Raw genomic sequence first — 16,792 nt, 5'->3', positions numbered from 1 at the left:
AAAATTCCCCAAAATTCCCTAAATCTTTTCAATATCCCACAAAATTCCAGAAGCATCCCAAAAAATCTCCACAAATCTCCACAAAATTCAAGGAAAATGCATCAAAATTCTTCACGTCTCCTCGAAATTCTACAGAATTCAAGAGAAATTCCACAAAAATACAGAAAAATCCCACAAAATTCCCTAAATCTTCTCAAAACCACTCCAATTCCAGAGACATCCCACCAAATCTCCACAAAATTCCACAAAATCTAAGAAAAATCCCACAAAATTCTTCAAGTCTCTTCAAAATCCCTCAAGATTTCAGAAAAATCCCATAAAATTATTTAAACTTTTGCAAAATCCCATAAAACTCAAGAAAATCTTAACGAAATTGCAAAAACTAAAAAAAATTCCTAAAATTTCCCCAAACTGTACTAAATTCCAGAAACATCCCACCAAATCTCCATAAATTTCCGCAAAATCTAAGAAAATACCTTAAAATTCTTCATGTCTTCTCAAAATCCCAGAAAATTACAGAAACATCTCACAAAATCTCTTGAATATCCAAAAAAATTCAAGAAAAATCCCACAAAATTCAAGAATAATTCCACAGAATTGCAGAAATCTTCTCAGAACCCCACTAAATTCCAGAAACATCCCACAAAATCTCCACATATTTCCACAAAATTCCAGAAAAATTCCTCAAAATTCTTCCTGTCTCCTCAAAATCTCAAAAAATTCCAAAAAAATCCCTCAAAATTCAAGTCTCCTTAATATCCCACAAAATTATGAAAAAATCCCACATAATTCCCTAAAAGTTCTCAAAACCCCACCAAATTCCAGAAACATCCCACAAAATCTCCTCAAATTTCCACTAAATTCCACAAAAATCTCACAAAATTCAAGAAAAATACCTCAGAATTCCCACAAAATATATTTAGAAAGAAAGATCCCACAAAATTATTTAAATCTTCTCAATATCTCACAAAATTTCAGAAAAATCCCACAAAATTTGAGAAAAGTCCCACAAAATTATTTAACCTACATTTGTCTTGGCAGTTTTAGATCCTGACTGCTCTTGCCCCTCTTCTGCTTGCCACCTGAATTTTAGCAGTACAGCTGCAATTGCCTCTTCCAATCACTGCTACCCACTGTGCTTTTGTGATGGGGAACTCAGGATTTTTGTTTCAGGCATCATGAGTAGCAGACATTAAAATGCTCCCAAGTCCCTGAGCACTAAGTTGAGGGGAATTAAAGCCACAAAGGTCACATTTGCAGTGCTCAAACACAGCCCTGTTGCTGCTGCTGCTGCTGAAATAGAATCAACTGACAGAGGCCATCACAGAAATTGCCTCTGCAGTGGCAAATAAAATGAAAAAATCCACCAGGAGAAAGAAAAACCAGAACTTCCCAATTCACTTCATTGTTTCTTCTGAGCAGCAGAAGAAAAAGGAACAGGGCACCTTTCAGGCAGTTCCACAAGCTCGGGGTTCTCATTTCCTGGGGAATCGGAGATGCAATTGGTCTTGTTAAAAGGATAAAAGCAAAGGGAATGAATTGGGAATTATTAGGAAAAAATGACCCTTCTTACACACAAAGTTCACCAAGTCATTCCCTGCATTTCTCCTTTTCAGTCTTTCTTTCATCTACTGAGAGGTCCAGCTTATCATGTTCTGCTGCTTATCATCCACTGATTGTGCTCTTGATTTCTACCACTGCAAAAGATATAGAATCATCTCAACTGAACACAGAAACAAACTCTCTCTGTCAGCCCATTTTCATGTTCCAGATCACTTTCAACATGTCCATGGGGCTGTTGGAATGATGAGCTCTCCACTGCTGGCTGCAGGCTCTGGAGATTCTTTCTCCACATTCAGCCAGGCTTGTATTCCCTCACAATTCCTGGTACCTCATCATGTTTTCTTTGGCTAGAAGAGTAACGATGAAAACCTTAGCAATGGCACAACTCCCCAGTGCACAAGGAAAAGAAAGAACAAGTTGTCAGGTTCTTCAACCATTTGTCCTGCTTTGCTGCAAGAGTTGTGCTGCACTCACAGTGTGGGGAGCCAAGAGAAGCTGCAGCTGGGGGCACATCTTGTGACAGGAGCTGCGCCTCGTTCTCCAGGACAGGTTTTTGGAAAGAACAGACAGGACTGTGGAGAAAAATCTGGGAAAATTGAAAGAGCTTTTTAAAGAAATGAAAATAAAATCAAAAGAAACAACCAATATGTTTTTTCTCTATTTTTCTCTATTTATTTTTATGTTCCCCTTTTCCATCTTGCACTGTTTCTCTAGCCCATTCATTCCAAATGGATCTCACCTCTAAGATTTGAGACTTGGCAAGTTTTAGACACTGTAAAATACCATGAGCTATAGCCAGTTTGCCTTCCCCTGTTTTCCTTGGAAAGCAATGCTGGAGACACAAGTGCAGTGCTTGGCTCAGGTAAAAATTCTGCATTCAGGGAATGTGCTCAGACAGTGTTTGACGCTCAGCAGGGACAAGGCACAGCAGCAGCCAAGGGCATTGCTGTGTCCCTGTGCAGGAGTCCAGACTCTGGCTCTTGGCTCACCAGGGCAAAGTTCCCGTGTTTGGCCAGGCTCAGGGGCTGCCCGGGGAGCGCGGGGCTCGGCGCGGGGCCGAGCGGGCAACGGACAAACGGACACGGGGACAAACGGCCCCGGTGCTTCAGTTGCAGCGGCAGCAGCGGCAGCAGCGGCAGCAGCGGCAGCAGCGGCAGCAGCGGCAGCAGCGGCAGCAGCGGCAGCAGCGGCAGCCGCGGCAAGAAGAGAATTTAGCAATTTTCTGTCTCTCCTCTCCCTCTCCCGCAGTCCCGCATCCTCTCCCGGTCTCCCTTTCCCGGTGCCCCCTCCTCTCCAAGCCTCCCTCTCCCTGTGCCCGGCTGGGCCATGCCCCCAGCCCGCCCCCGGCCCCAGGTGGGGCTGCCCCGTCCCCGTCCCCGTCCCCATCCCTGCCCGTCCCGTGGAGGTCTCCTCTTTGCCTGGCTCTGGCTGTGCTGGGCGGGCATCAGTGCCTGGGGCTGGGGCGGCATTGCCACCCTTTGGCTCCACCTGCCCTGCCCTGAGCCCCAGCCCCGATGCAGGCTCCGGTTCCGGTTCTGGTTCGGGCCCCGGCCCCGGCTCCTCCCGGGGCCCGCGGAGGACACAGACGGCGCGGCCGCTGTCGCCGCCTCCGCTGCGGCTTCCCCAGTTCGAGCTCCGCCGCTCAGCGGTGCAGCCGCCGGTCCCGAGCCGCCGCTGTCGCGTTCCAATGAGGGAACGCCTGCGGATGCCCGGCCCGGGGAGGTCGGGGAGCGCTCGGGGGCCGTTCCTGGCCCCGAGCCGAGCGCTGACGGCAGCGTCTCTTCCCCAGGGAAGGCGCAGCAGGCCCTGCAGCAGCGCTACAGGATTGACTCGCTGCTGGGCCGCGGTGGCTTCGGCAGAGTTTTCACGGCCACGAGGCTCTCGGACGAACTCCCGATGAGCGGTGGGGCAGGTGGTGGGCCGAGGAGGAGGAGAGGGCAGACGAGGAGGAGGGAGCAGAGGAGTAGGATGGGGCTGGATGGGGTGGGCGGCGAGCTGAATCTGCTGTTCCCTTTGGCTTGCATGTGGCCATCAAAAAGGTGCCACGGAACCGCGTCCGGCACTGGGGCAAGCTGGTGAGTGAGCGGGGCCAGCGGCAGAAGCCGGGGAGTGCCAGGCGGGGATGAGCTGGGGCCTGGAAGGGTGGGAGCCGCTAGGACACATGGAAGGAGAGATCGGGCATGGGGCCATCGGAGGGCGCAGAGCATCCTGGGCTGGCTGAGAGCTTCCTGAGCCCTGGCACGGCCTCAGCCCCACTGACGGCACCGTGCTCCTCCCGCAGCCCGACGGCACCAGCGCACCTCTGGAGATCGTGCTGCTGGACAAGGTGTCCACAGGCTTCCCCGGTGTGGTGCTGCTGCTGGAGTGGTTTGAGCTCCCCAACGCCATCGTGATGGTGCTGGAGCGCCCGGAGCGGTGTCAGGACCTGCAACACTTCATTTGTGCACGGAGGTTGCTGTCTGAGGCATCTAAAATCCCTGCAGTCACTGCCCCTGAGGCCAGACCACAATCCGTGACCAGGAGCCTCCTGTCCTTGTGGCAGGAGCCCTCAAGACCCAAGTGCAGGACTCGCTGTCTTGCAATCTTGCCAGGACTTGAGTCTTGCAGGTGACTTCCAGGCATGACTGCAGGACTTGCTGACTCCGACCTTTTCCGAGCCATCTCTCCTGCAAGTAGCCAGAAATCCAGTCACTGCCATGGAGCAGCGACCCCCAAGAGTGCCCAAGTTGGCCTGGCTTGAGGAGGAGGAAGAAGAAGGCTCTGGAGCTGTCCCGGCACAGGAGTCTGAAGAGGTGCAGGAGTTCCAGGCACCACAGGAGGGTGAGTTGCAGACCTCGGCATTAGGGCTAGTGCCTGTTGCCAGCTTGGCCCCATCCCATTCCATGCCATGCCATCCCCTGGTGCTGTTCCTATGGAAAGGATTGGAGAGTCTGGAAGAAGATTTGGAGCAGCGACCCCCAAGAGTGCCCAAGCTGGCCTGGGTGGAGGAGGAGGAGGAGGTCGAGGAAGAAGGTCCTGGAGCTGCCCCAGCACCAGAGACCGAAGAGGTGCAGCAGTTGCAGCCGCTGGAGGAGGGTGAGTGGCAGAGCTGGGCCACAGGGCTGGTGCCTGCGGCCATCTTGGCCCCATCCCATCCCATTGCATCCCATCTCATCCCATCCCACACTGTCCTGTGGACACACACCCATGGACAGCACAAAAAAGGGGCTGGGGCTGCCCCCGCAGCAGTGGCCGTGCTGCATCCCCTGGGGCATCCCGGGACTGTCCCTGCCTGGGGAACGCAGGGCTGGGCTGTGCTCTCCGGCCTCTCCCGCAGCCCCTCAGCTCTGGCTGCTCTTTGCCAGATGCAGCCATGGACGGCACACAAGAGCAGGACACCGCCCGTGGCCGCTTCCGCAGAGCAGCGCAGGTACCTGCAGCCATCCCCACCTGTGCTGGGCCTGCTGGCACTGCTCAGCCCAGCACCGCACTTGGAGCACTCCATGCAACTTCCCTGCCTTCCTGCCCTTCTCCTACAGTTTCTTTACCAATACATCAAGAGAATTGGCAAGGAAGACACCAGACCTATGGACACTGAGGTCAAAGCATCCTCAGAGGTCTTGGTAGAACAGAGCAGCGCTGCCCAGCTGGATCTGCTTGTAGAGACGGCTCTTTTCAATCCAGAGCAAGTAAGCAGCCTGTGGCCAGCCTTTGATCCTCCAGCAATTGCTTGGCTTTCCCAAGCCACGCCTGCTGCTCACTTGAAGCTTTTGAGGCCATGGCAGCGTGCTGGAAGAGAAGCACTTGTCTGGGGAAGAAGCTGGGCACATTGCTGACTCCCTCTTCTAGCATTCCAAGTCTCTCTGTGGCTTCTCCAGGTGCCCGGCGTGGTGAGGTACATCCACCAGTGGCTCATGGCCAATGAGGCTGCTGAGCACAGGATGGACTGGGCCCTGATGCAAGTGGCCGAGGCAGAGCCCGATGATGTGGCCATCACTCTCCTGCGGGTGGCCCCAACGTGTGACAGGTATGGGGCCCAGCTGCCCCAAGGCCTCAGGGCTCCCCAGCCCATCACCCTGTACAGCCCGGCCCAGGGCTGTGAGCAACACAGACTTGCAGGGCCCTCTGGCTGCTCCCTTTGCCAGCCCTGCTACAAAGTCGGCCCCCGAGCCTGCTGCCGTGCTGCCAGCCTGCCCCTCAGGGGCCTGTCCCCACAGGGCTGGGCTGCCTGGCTGCTGCTGCCGCTCAGGGGCAGTGGGCACAGGCAGAGCTGGCGGCCAGCTCAGCTCCCCGCTGCTGCCCAGCCCACGGTGCTGTGTCTGACCCCGCAGAGCTGCTATGGCCATGTGGACGACCATCTTGCTCTCGCCCTGGATTTCAGAGGAAGTGACACCGCTCCTCATCAATGTGGTGGGGAGCTGGCCGCAGAAAAACCTGGGCACCTCTGATGGGGACAAGACGGCTGTCTTTTCCCTGACTGTGAGTTTCTGGAGCTGGCCTTTGCTCACCGCAAGGCCGGCCGCCTCTCCAGCAGCTCTGTTGCCTCCTTCCCCCACTGCATCTCCCTGCTTCAGGCACTGGCCACAAACCTGGCCTAGGGGCAGCTTCAGGGCCACCAGGCCCGCTGCTCCCCCTGCGTCTGCCCCGGCCTCTCCCTGCCACGCTCAGGCCCTGCCACACGGACGCCCCGGCACTGAGCGCTGTCTCGGGCTGCTTTGTCCTCTGCAGGCAACTCTGGTGATGTGGAAGATCCTCCAGGGGCCTTGTTGGCCACAGATCCTCACAGTCTATTTCCCCCGCCTCTTTGTGCATCTGCTCTTCCAAACGTACTTCAGTATTTTGTATATGACAGAGGACGTCCATACCTTCTGGAAGGAATGCCAGGAGCAACACGGCCTCTCCACCAGCCCCAACAGGTGCTCCATGCCACTCCTCCTGTCCCTGCCACTTCCCCAGCCTCAGAGCCAGCGCTCCCAGCGTCACCTGGGCTTTGCTGTGCACACAGGTTTGCAGTGCAGACCCTGAAGGCCCTGCTCTGCAGTCTCCACTTGGAGCATGTGGTGGTGGCAATGGAACGCAAGCGTGGCTGGGACACGCTGCTCTGTGCTGACACCCACCACTATGCCGTGGGTCTGCTGGCCAGGTGAGCCCCCCTTCTCCCCACTGCCTCTGACATTTGTGCCCCCTGCCCGGGATGCCCCCCACAGTCCCCGTGGCCATGGGCCTGAGGGCCTCGTCACCGAGGGCCACGTCAGCGAGGGATGGCCAAGGAGACTGCAAAAGGCTGTGAGAGGAGGGTGCCCAGGAGCAGCCACATCTCACGGGCCCACATCCCCTGACAGAGTGCTGGGGCAATAGGACAACTGTGTCAGTCAGTCCTGGGAGAAGTTTTTCGCACCCTTGCTGAGACTCTTTCTGCCATTTTCTGCCTTCCAGGGTAATGCGCCGTGCATCTGGCCACTTGTGTAAAGGCATCTTAAGCTACCTGCTTGAGGTGCTCAGCAAACCGTTGCCACACTGGGATGTCTCTGCCATGGCATTCCTTGTGGAGGTGAGTCTGATGGCCAGCACTACCTCGCTCAGCTCCCTGCCAGCCCTGTCCCCTGGCATAGCCACAGCTGCCTGGGATGGCACCCGCGCCCTGTGCTGCTGCCTGGGCCCAGCCCTGCGCACTTCCAGGCTCCTGCCGGTTGGCTCCCCTCTCACTGCCCTGTGCCTTTCAGCTCCTAGATTGCCTGGACTTGAGTGACTGTGGTGACAGCCTAATGGATATCTTGTATAAGTACCTGTGGTACAATTCCAGAGAGATGCATCACCAGGTGCTCAGGGCTCTCCTCCTGCTAAGGGACCATCCCTCCATGGTGAGAAGGGGGCAGCAGCTGAAGCCGTGTGGGCAGCATGAGGCTGGGCAATGCTGTCCCTTGGCCTTGGCTGGCCTTTGCCTTGGGCGCTGAGGCAGCTCCTCGCAGCTCTCCTGCCTCCTGCTTCAGCTGCCCGAGTGCTTTGGGACAGCCCTTTGGCCTCTGGGCCCTGCGGCAGCTGCCCGGGCTTTCACACCCTTGTGTTCTGCACAGGCCGAAAGAATTCAGAGCCTGACAGGAAGACTAGTGCACCTCCTGTGGGACTTGGACAGTGACGTGGCCAGGATGAGCATTGCTCTCCTGAGCCATATTTTCACGGATGAAGACACCCCAATATCCTGGCGCAGGGCCCTGCAGCTGGCTGAGCCGCTCCTGAAACTCCTGGACAATGTAAGGCTCTGTGCCCCAGCCACGGCCACTGCCTGCTGCCCGGACACTTTGTGCCCTGTGCATTTGCAGGCCTGTGCCGATGTGGGCCACAAGAAGCCAATGATGAGGTCATTTTTCCTTCCTTCCTTTCATACAGCCTGATAGCCAGGTGCAGCTGCTCTCCATGTCTCTCCTTCAAAGAGTGATGTCTTCGGCAGAAGAAGAAGGAAGAAAGCCCCTGAAGGAACGAGTGTACCAGAGCCTGCTCCCACTCTTTTTCCACTGCCAAGATGAGAATCGGCATGTGGCAGAGGTGAGGACTCCTGGGCTGCTGCTGCGCCTTGGCAGGGGGCTCAGCTGCCTCCTGCCCTGACGCAGGCTTGCAGGCTGCAGCCTCCTCCAGCCCTTGGCACTGGGACACTCCTGTGCCCTGCCTTGTGGGGCCATTTGCGGCTCTCTGCTGCTCCCCAGGCCTCTCGGACAACGCTCCTTCGCGCGGCTGGCTTTCTGAAGAGGCCAGACCTAGAAAAAGCTGTCAGGAAGGAGAAGCTGTGGAAGTTTGCCAAGCTCGTGGTAAGGGCGGCCTGCAAGTGCCAGCCTCAGACTAGAGAAGCCCCCTGGCCCCGGTGCTCAGTGTGTGGGGCTGGCAGCTGTGCCCCTGCCCACTGCTGCACCTGGGGGCCGCACGGCTTCTCAGGGCTGGCCGGGCACGGGAGGCCGGGGCTGGCTGCAGGCAGCAGCGCCCGGCCGAGGGGCAGAGCCCGCGCCAACCCTTCCCTCCTGCCGCTCTCTCCAGCTGGCCGACCACAGGATCCCCTTGGCCGAGCACCTGCGCCGGGCCCTGCAGTACCTGCAGGACCCACAGGAGACCCTGCGAGCGGCGGCCATCAGGGTCATCGGTGAGTCCCGAGCCCGGGCTCCCTCCCTGCCCCGCCGCAGCTCGGCCCCAGCCCCGGCTGCTGCCCCGGCAGCGGCACCCGGGCCCGGCGCCCTGGAGCCCCGGCTGCCCTCGGGGCTGCTGCTGCCGGCCTCTGGCAGCCGTGCCCTTGGACTGAGTCAGGGTGCGGTAAGGGCCCGGGCTGAGCCCTGCCGGGGCAGGAGGCCGTGTGGCCACAGGGCTGGCAGCGCCGCTGGCAGGGAGCTGTGCTGCTGGGACCCTGACAGGCTCTGTGTTCTCAGGGATGGCCGGGGAGCAGCTGAGGGGGCAGCACGCAGAGCTCCAGGTGTTGTGCAGAGGTGAGCCATGGCAGCGGGCTGACAGCGGTGGCTGTCGGGGGCAGCTGCAGCCCTGGCCAGGCTGTGGAGGGCTCTGCTCCCTGTCCCGATGAGGGGTGGCGTGGGCAGAGCACAGTGAGATTTCAGGGCCACGTGGGGCATTTGTGGACAGCAGCTTTGGGCTGACCCCCTTGGTCCCTGCTCCCTCCTGGCCAAGGCAAGAGCCGGCTGGCATGGCCCTGGCAGGGGGCTTTCGCTGGGCCCCCACAGCTCTAGGGTGTGACCGTGGCTCTGTTCGTCTCTCTTGCAGCCCTCGAACGCCTGACGGAGGACAGAAGCGGTGCCGTGTCAGACCTGGCACTTGAAACGCTGTATGTCCTCCGGGCCATCCAGAGTGCCCGTTACTCCATCCTGCAGAGGATGCAAGACCAAATCCTCAGGGCATGGAGGACACGGCCTCGTTTGTCGGGCTTGGGCTGGCTGCGCTGCTGGAGCTGTGCTCAGAGATGATTTGGGACGTTCTGTTTGCTGGGGCCACTTGGGCAAGCCAGGATTTTTAATTTCATAAGAATTGTTTTCTTCTCTTTTTTTCTTTTTAGTATGTAAATAATATAGTATATGTTAGGGCTGAGAGGCTCTATCTTCTGGGGCCACATGGGCCATCCGTTATTTTTTTTTTCATAGAGATTGTTCTTTTCTTCGTTTCGTTTCCATCTAGTATGTAAATAATATAGGATATGTTATAAACCACAAGAGTCCCAAGACCTTTCTTTTGCTGCCCAGGGTGTGTGGGGCATAGGGGAAGAGAGGGAAAAGGGTTCTTGTGTTCAGCAACCTGCCGGGGCGTGCAGTGGCGCAGGGGAAATGGCCAGAAGCCCCTTGGCCTTTGGTGGTTGTGCTGAAGCCACAAGCCCTGTGGCAGGCAGGAAGCGCCATCTGTGTCCTGCTGCCCGTGTGTTGCTGCTGTGATGGCTGAGGAGCTGCTGGAGCTCCTGTGGGGCTGTGGCGCTGCTGCCGGGCCAGGCTGGGGGAGCCCCTGAGGGCACGGGGTGCTGGGAGGCCGTGAAGGGATGAGGGGCTGCGGAGGCCCAGACGGGACAAGGCAGTGGGAAGGCACGAGGGGGATGTGTGAGGGAGTGGGTGGCAGGAGGTTCCAAGGGGACAGAAGGCCCTAGAGGAGCCGGGGTGGTGGGAAGCCCTGAGGAATTGGGTGTCAGAGGGCCATAAGCAGCCCCCGGACAGCCGCCTGGTCCCTTACACCTGGCTGCTCCGGTGCTGCCCCAAAATGTCCCCCAGGCCTGCAGCAGAAGGCCTGGAGGCTGGGACACCACCCCAGCGGGAGGGTGGGGACAGCCCGAGGTGCCCAGGCTGGGCTGGCTGGGGACATGGAGGGCAGGGGGTGCTGCCAGGCCACGGCCACTGGGTGCCTCCAGGAAGGGGCAGTGGGCAGAGGCAGGGCTGGCGGCCAGCCCGGGCCCTCACGGCTGCCCAGTCCACGCTGCTGTGACCGAGGCCTCCCTGACACAGAGCTCGGGGCCCACAGAGCTGCTGCCACCATGGGGAGGGTGGCGATGTCTCCTCCAGCAGGGCTGCCCAGTGGCTGCTGCCCAAGCGGCTCTGGAGCCCACAGAAACAGCAGCAGAGTGTGCCCAGGAACAGCAGCAGCCCCAACGTCGGCACCTGCGCACTGAGGCGTCCGCAGCAGCCCAGTGCCAAACAGGGGGAGGCTGTGGGCACAATTGCCTTTGCTTTGGCAAAAGGCTTCAGCACAGTTGGCCACAATGGCTTTCTCTTCACTTGCAGCCTCACAGCAACGCTTGCCAGCTTCAGCTGCAGCCTGTGCCTGTGACTGACTTGGATGGCCGTGCTTGAGGGCGAGCTCGCCTTCCACACTCAGGTGTCCCAAGGCAGCGGCATTGGCACCATCCTGAGAAAGAGAGAGAGAGAGAGAGAGAGAGAGAGAGAGAGAGAGAGAGAGAGAGAGAGAGAGTCTGATGGGGTAGCTGTCCTCCCTCTCATCTGTCCAGGCACCTTAAAGACACATGAAACCAAATCCTGGACTTGCTTGGAGCAAAGGAAGAAGCAGCATGCGCTGAAAAGAAGTAGGGACTTACACGGCTCAGTTTTGCTCTCCACTTGGGCAATCCCAGAATCCCTGAGCACTTGGTGTTGCAAATTAGCATCAACATCATGCAGTCTCCAAGCACCCTGCCATGGGCACAGGTGGTGTGCAGGCACAGGTGTCACTAGAATTGGGAGAACACTTTTCCATGTTGACCTTTTCCTCTCCTGGATTTCAAGCAGAGATGAAAACATCATCTGGTGAATGACAGGTGAATAGTGTAGCTCACAGAACTAGGAGTAGGAGTCTCCAGTGGCCCATGGTGTGTCCATTCAACCATTGTTAGATTGTCCACTTGGAGCTCAGCACGGTGCAGCCCGGGCACAGGCACCAGGCTGGTCCATTTCAGCATCCCAAAGTCTTGGTGGCTCCCTGTGCACCCACTGTCTCCTGAATCCATTCTTGAATTCCCAGTTACTGCTGTGCCGGACATGAGAACACAGGAACAGCTTGTTTGGCTCATTCTTGCCTTTGCTGCTCCTGCCTAAAGGAATCATCAGGACTATATGCTGATGGAATGGGATCGCCGAACAGCAGGGACTTTTTTGTAGTGTCTAAAACTAAAACCTTGTCTGACTGTTCAGACACTCTAAAATCCAGGGTGAGAATGACAGTATGGAAGAATCCTAGAAATCTTGACTTGTGATTTTTCTAGTCAAGGATTTTAATGCCAATGTGGAACCTACCAAAATATTCAAACTTGTTTTCATTGGCAACCCCTTTGAAACGGCATCAGCACACCTCCAGGGGACAGGGTATGACAGTGGGGACAGTACTTGGCAGCTCATGGCTTCAGATGTGGGAGGTAAATATTTTGCCTAGGTACACATTGAAGTTCAAGTTTCCCCAGGGTTTGGATTGACTGGTCATTACAGGTAACTTTAATCAATGCAAAAGGATGTAAAAGCAGAGTTTCTGGAGAATGTGCACTAGGGAGGAAATAGGGAGAAAACCTTGAACACAGCCAGCAGGCTCTGGAAAAATTTATAAAAGTTAAAATTAAAAATAGGTGTAGCTTTGTGACTGTTCAGACAGGACTCTTTGTGTCTGGAGGTGATCGTAAAACATTTTAAAATCTTAGGAAATTTGGGATCTCAGAAAGAAAGTTAGGCTTGGCAAGCCCTGGGAAAAGTAGGCCCTGGAAATGTTAGGCCTTGTGCTTGCTAAAGATCATGTGAAACTGCATCTGTGTAATCAATATATGATAAATGATAGAATTGTTAGATGTGATTAGATATAATTATTGTTTAAAGAACATGAGGAACAATGTTAGGGGGTTGACGTGGGATCACGAGAAATCCATGCTTGGGTAAAAACAATGCATACAATAGAACAATGTAAGTTTAATAATTAATATGTAAGTTGTATGACGATAGAGTATAAAACATGTTCAACTCAAAAACAAATCGGGTCAGATTTGGGTCTGTGTACCCCTGACACCCAGAGCTCTTCAATAAAGCACCTTCATATAATCATTGTGTGATGATGTATGTTCCAGATCTCTAACAATTTCATCAGATTTTACTGGAATTGTGTGGGACATTTCTGGAATTTTGTGGATTTTTTTTGTAGAATTTTGTTGGATATTGATGAGATTCAGGGAAATCTGGGATATTTCTTGAACTTTGTGAACATTTGTAGACATTTTGTGAGATGTCGCTGGAATTCTGTAATGTTTTGAGAAGATTTAAGGAATTTTGTGGGATTTTTCTTGAATTTGCTGGACATTTGTGGCAATTTTGTGAGATATTTCTTGAATTTGGTAAGGTTTTGAGATGATTAAGGGAATTTTGTGGAATTTTTCTGGAATTTTGTGGAGCTTTTCCAGAATTTTGTTGGACTTGTAGGAGACCTGAAGTATTTTGAGGGACTTTTCTTAGATTTTCTGGAAATTTGTGGAGATTTTGTGAGATATTTCAGGTATTTGGTTGGGTTTTGGGATGATATAGGGAATTTTGTGTGGTTTTTCCTGTATTTTGTGAACATTTTCTGGGATTTTTCTGGAATATGGTAGAATTTCTCTAAAATTTAGTGAAAATTTGTGGAAATTTTGAGGAATTTTGCTTAGATTTTGGGGAAAGCAGTGGAGATTTTGTGAGATGTTTCTGGAATTTGGTAGGGTTTTGAGAAGATTCAGGGAATTTTGTGGGAGTTTTTTGCAATTTTGTGGACATTTCTACAGATTTTGTGGGATGTTTCTGGAATTTGGTAGGGTTTTGAAAAGATTTAAGGAATTTTGTGGTGCTTTTCAAGAATTTTGTGGGATTTTTCTTGAATTTTGTGGATATTTGTGGTCATTTTGTGAGATGTCTCTGGAATTTGGTAATGTTTTGAGAAGATTTAAGGAATTTTTTGGCATTTTCCTGGAATTTTGAGGAGTTTCTTTTGTATTGGTTTAGATTTGCTAATTTCATTTTTCCGGCTAATGCACCCAATAAATGTCGTGTTTTAGAGGCAGGAACTAAAAAATTACTAGAAAACTCACTTATTTTTTGCTGTGAGATATGGATTAGAGCAGGAGAAAAACAGGCTTAAAACTTAAAAGGAATAAAGAAATTTTATTAACAAACTACAAGAATAAGAACACCAGAATAAACCGCCAGAAAACCCTTTTTTCCCCCACTACCGAACCATTCCCTTGTTCACATGGCAACATAGAGACAAAAAACCTTGGAACTTTGGTGTTTAAAATGTCCTAATTCCTGCTAGAGTCTTTTCATCAGTCCTTGTAGAGAAACAGAAGTCTTCTTCTGCTAATTTGTGGAGTTTTTCACAGGAAAATTATTTCTGTTATAGTTTTCTATTTCTCTGATGCCAGCTGCCCAGAAATCCTGTCAGCAGTTCACTCCTCCCATTTCACATCACTCTGAGGTGTGTATGGGTCAATGAGTCTAGGGGTGTCATTTTAAGGATGACACCTTTATTCAAAGGCAAAAGTTCTCTTCATCTGTCTCTGTGAGCTTCCCTGGAAACAGAAGTTTTCTCTTTGCCTCTCAAGGCCGCAAATCTTCAACTATTACTTCTCCCCGCTCTGTTCCAGCACCTCACTGTATCACAATTACTCCACCTCTTGCTGAAAATCCACACTTTGAACACTCCATTCCTCCCAATATATCCTGTCATGAATTAAAGGAGTTTTTTCAGGACCTTATTATCCATCCCCGTAGCTTTAACAGAAAAATATTTCAGCTTAATTAAAGCATCTCCTTATTCTCTACCTCTTCTGAAGCTTAATTCTTTTCTTTACTGTCTCTAATAGTTTATAAAGTCTCTTTACATGTTGATTCCTCTCTTTTTCTCTCTCTGGGTAAAAGGATTAATCTGCAAGTCTCATCTGGGTAATGAAAAGGTTAAAATCTTGCCCAGGCTTTGTAGATGGTTCTGTGATCTCTGCCGGAGCAGCGGCTGGAGCTGTGTGCGCTGGAAGATTCTTCATGGCTGCTCTGGAGAGTGTGGTCACTGTCTCAGCCCGCCACAGCTCAAGAGCTTTTTCTTTCTTTCCTGGGCAGTCTGTGGTGAATTCAGTCGCAGCAAAAAGTGCAGCCGAGCCAGGGAGCGGCCTGGCCCGGCCAGAGCCCGGGGCAAGCCCCGCAGGCCCCATCTCCCGGCCGGGAGCCGCGGCAGGCCCAGCCCAGCCCCTGCCCGGGCCGCATGGGCTGGGCCGGGGACGGGAAGCCAGCTGGAGCTCAGTTACCTTTCACAGCCAGCAAACCAAGAGACAAAGAAATTCCCAGCCTTAGGGCTTAAGCTGCTGTTCACAGCTTGATCTCACTTTGCAGTGCTTAAAACTGCTGTCAATTCTTAGAAATGGCCAGCTGTTGGCGAGGAGACAAACTCCCATCAGCCGCCAGCAGTTTGAACTTCCTTAGGTGTTTCTCTTTGTTTTCTTCAATGCCAATCAATCACAAAACCCGACCAAATTCCAGAAACATCCCACAAAATCCCCACAAATGCCACAAAATGCCAGAAAAATCCCTCAAAATTCTTCAGCTCTCCTCAAAATCCCACAAAATCCCATAAAAATCCCACAAAATTCCCTAAATCTTCTCAAAAGTCTACCAAATTCCAGCAACATCCACCAAAATGTCCTCAAATGTCAAAAAAATTCAACAAAAATGCCCTAAAATTCCCTAAATATCCTCCTTATCCCACAAAATTCATGAAACATCTCACAAAAACTCCCCAATTTTCCACAAAATTCCAGAAAAATCCCAAAAAATTCTTGAAACATCCCACAAAATTCCCAAAGAATCCCAAAAAATTACCTAAATCTTTTCAAAACCCTTCCAAATTCCAGAGACATTCCACAAAACCTACACAAAAATCCACAAAATTTCAGAAAAATCCTACAAAATTTCCTAAATTTTCCCAATACCCTAACAAATTCCAAAAACATCCCATAAAATCTATACAAATGCCAACATATTTGAATAATCCTACAAAATTCCCAGAGCTCCTCAAAATCCCTAGAAATTCTTGAAAAGCCTTAGAATATTCCAGAAAAAATCCTACAAAATTGCCTAAATCATCTCAATATTCCAAAAAATTCTAGAAACAACACAAAAAAATCTCCACAAATGTCAAAAAAATTCAAGAAAAATCCCACAAAATTCCCTAAATCTTCCCAGAACCATACCAAACTCCAGAAACATCCCACAAAATCTAAACCAACTCCCACCAGATCTAAGAAAAAATGCCTCAAAATTCTTCAAGTCTCCTCAAAATCCCACAAAATTCTTGAAAATCCTTAGAATATTCCAGAAAAAATTCACAAAATTCCCTAAATTTTCTCAAAACCCTACAAAAATCTGGAACCATCCCACCAAATCTCCACAACTGCCCACAAAATCTAAGAAAAATCCCTCAAAATTTTCATCTCTTTTCAAAATCCCTCAAAATCTCTTAAAGATCCACCAAAATTCCAGAAACATCCCACAAATACCCTAAATCTTCTCAAAATTCTACCAAATTCCAGCAACATCCCACAAAATGTCCTCAGAAGTCCACAAAATTCAAGAAAAATCCCACAAACTTCCATAAATCTCCTCAATATGCCAAAAATTCTTGAAACATCCCACAAAATCTCCACAAATGCCCACAAAATCCAAGAAAAATCCCTCAAAATTCTTCAAGTCTCCTCAAAATCCCACAAAATTTTGGAAAAGTCCCACAGAATTCCAGAAACATCCCTCAAAACTCCCTAAATCATCGCAAAACCCAACCAAATTCCAGAAACATCCCACCCAATCTCCACAAATTTCCACAAAATCTAAGAAAATACCTCAAAATTCTTCATGTCTCCTCAAAATCCCTCAAGATTCCAGAAAAAGTCCCACAAAATTCCCTAAATCTTCTCAAAACACTACCAAATTCCAGAAACATCCACAAAATCCCAACAAATTTCCACAAAATTCAAGAAAAATCCCTCAAAATTTTTCAAGTCTCCTCAAAATCCCACAAAATAGCAGAAAATTCCACAACATTACAAAAAAAAATCCTACAAAATTCCTGCAACATCTCACAAAATCTCCACCAATTTCCACAAAATTCAAGAAAAATCCCTCAAATTCTTCAAGTCTCCTCAAAATCCTACAAAATTTTGGAAAAGCCCCACAAAATTCCAGAAACATCCCACAAAACTCTCGAAATCTTCTCAAAACCCAAACAAATTCCACAACCATCC

At 51.5% G+C, this 16,792-nt stretch overlaps 1 long non-coding RNA gene across 1 annotated transcript; it reads left to right on the top strand.

Annotated features, from left to right (window-relative positions):
* Nucleotides 1-8,951: 8,951 nt before the first annotated feature.
* LOC147646176 (uncharacterized) lies at nucleotides 8,952-9,734 on the top strand. The gene is made up of 2 exons (XR_015281941.1): nucleotides 8,952-9,008; nucleotides 9,298-9,734. It is a non-coding gene; the product is annotated as an uncharacterized LOC147646176 (long non-coding RNA).
* The last annotated feature ends 7,058 nt before the right edge of the window (nucleotides 9,735-16,792 follow it).

The sequence above is a fragment of the Cyanistes caeruleus genome, unplaced genomic scaffold (genome assembly GCF_971803275.1).
Source record: "Cyanistes caeruleus unplaced genomic scaffold, bCyaCae1.hap1.1 HAP1_SCAFFOLD_117, whole genome shotgun sequence".
Classification (NCBI taxonomy): domain Eukaryota; kingdom Metazoa; phylum Chordata; class Aves; order Passeriformes; family Paridae; genus Cyanistes; species Cyanistes caeruleus.
Note: the sequence above shows the minus strand (reverse complement) of the source record. Positions and strands in the feature narration are given on the sequence as shown.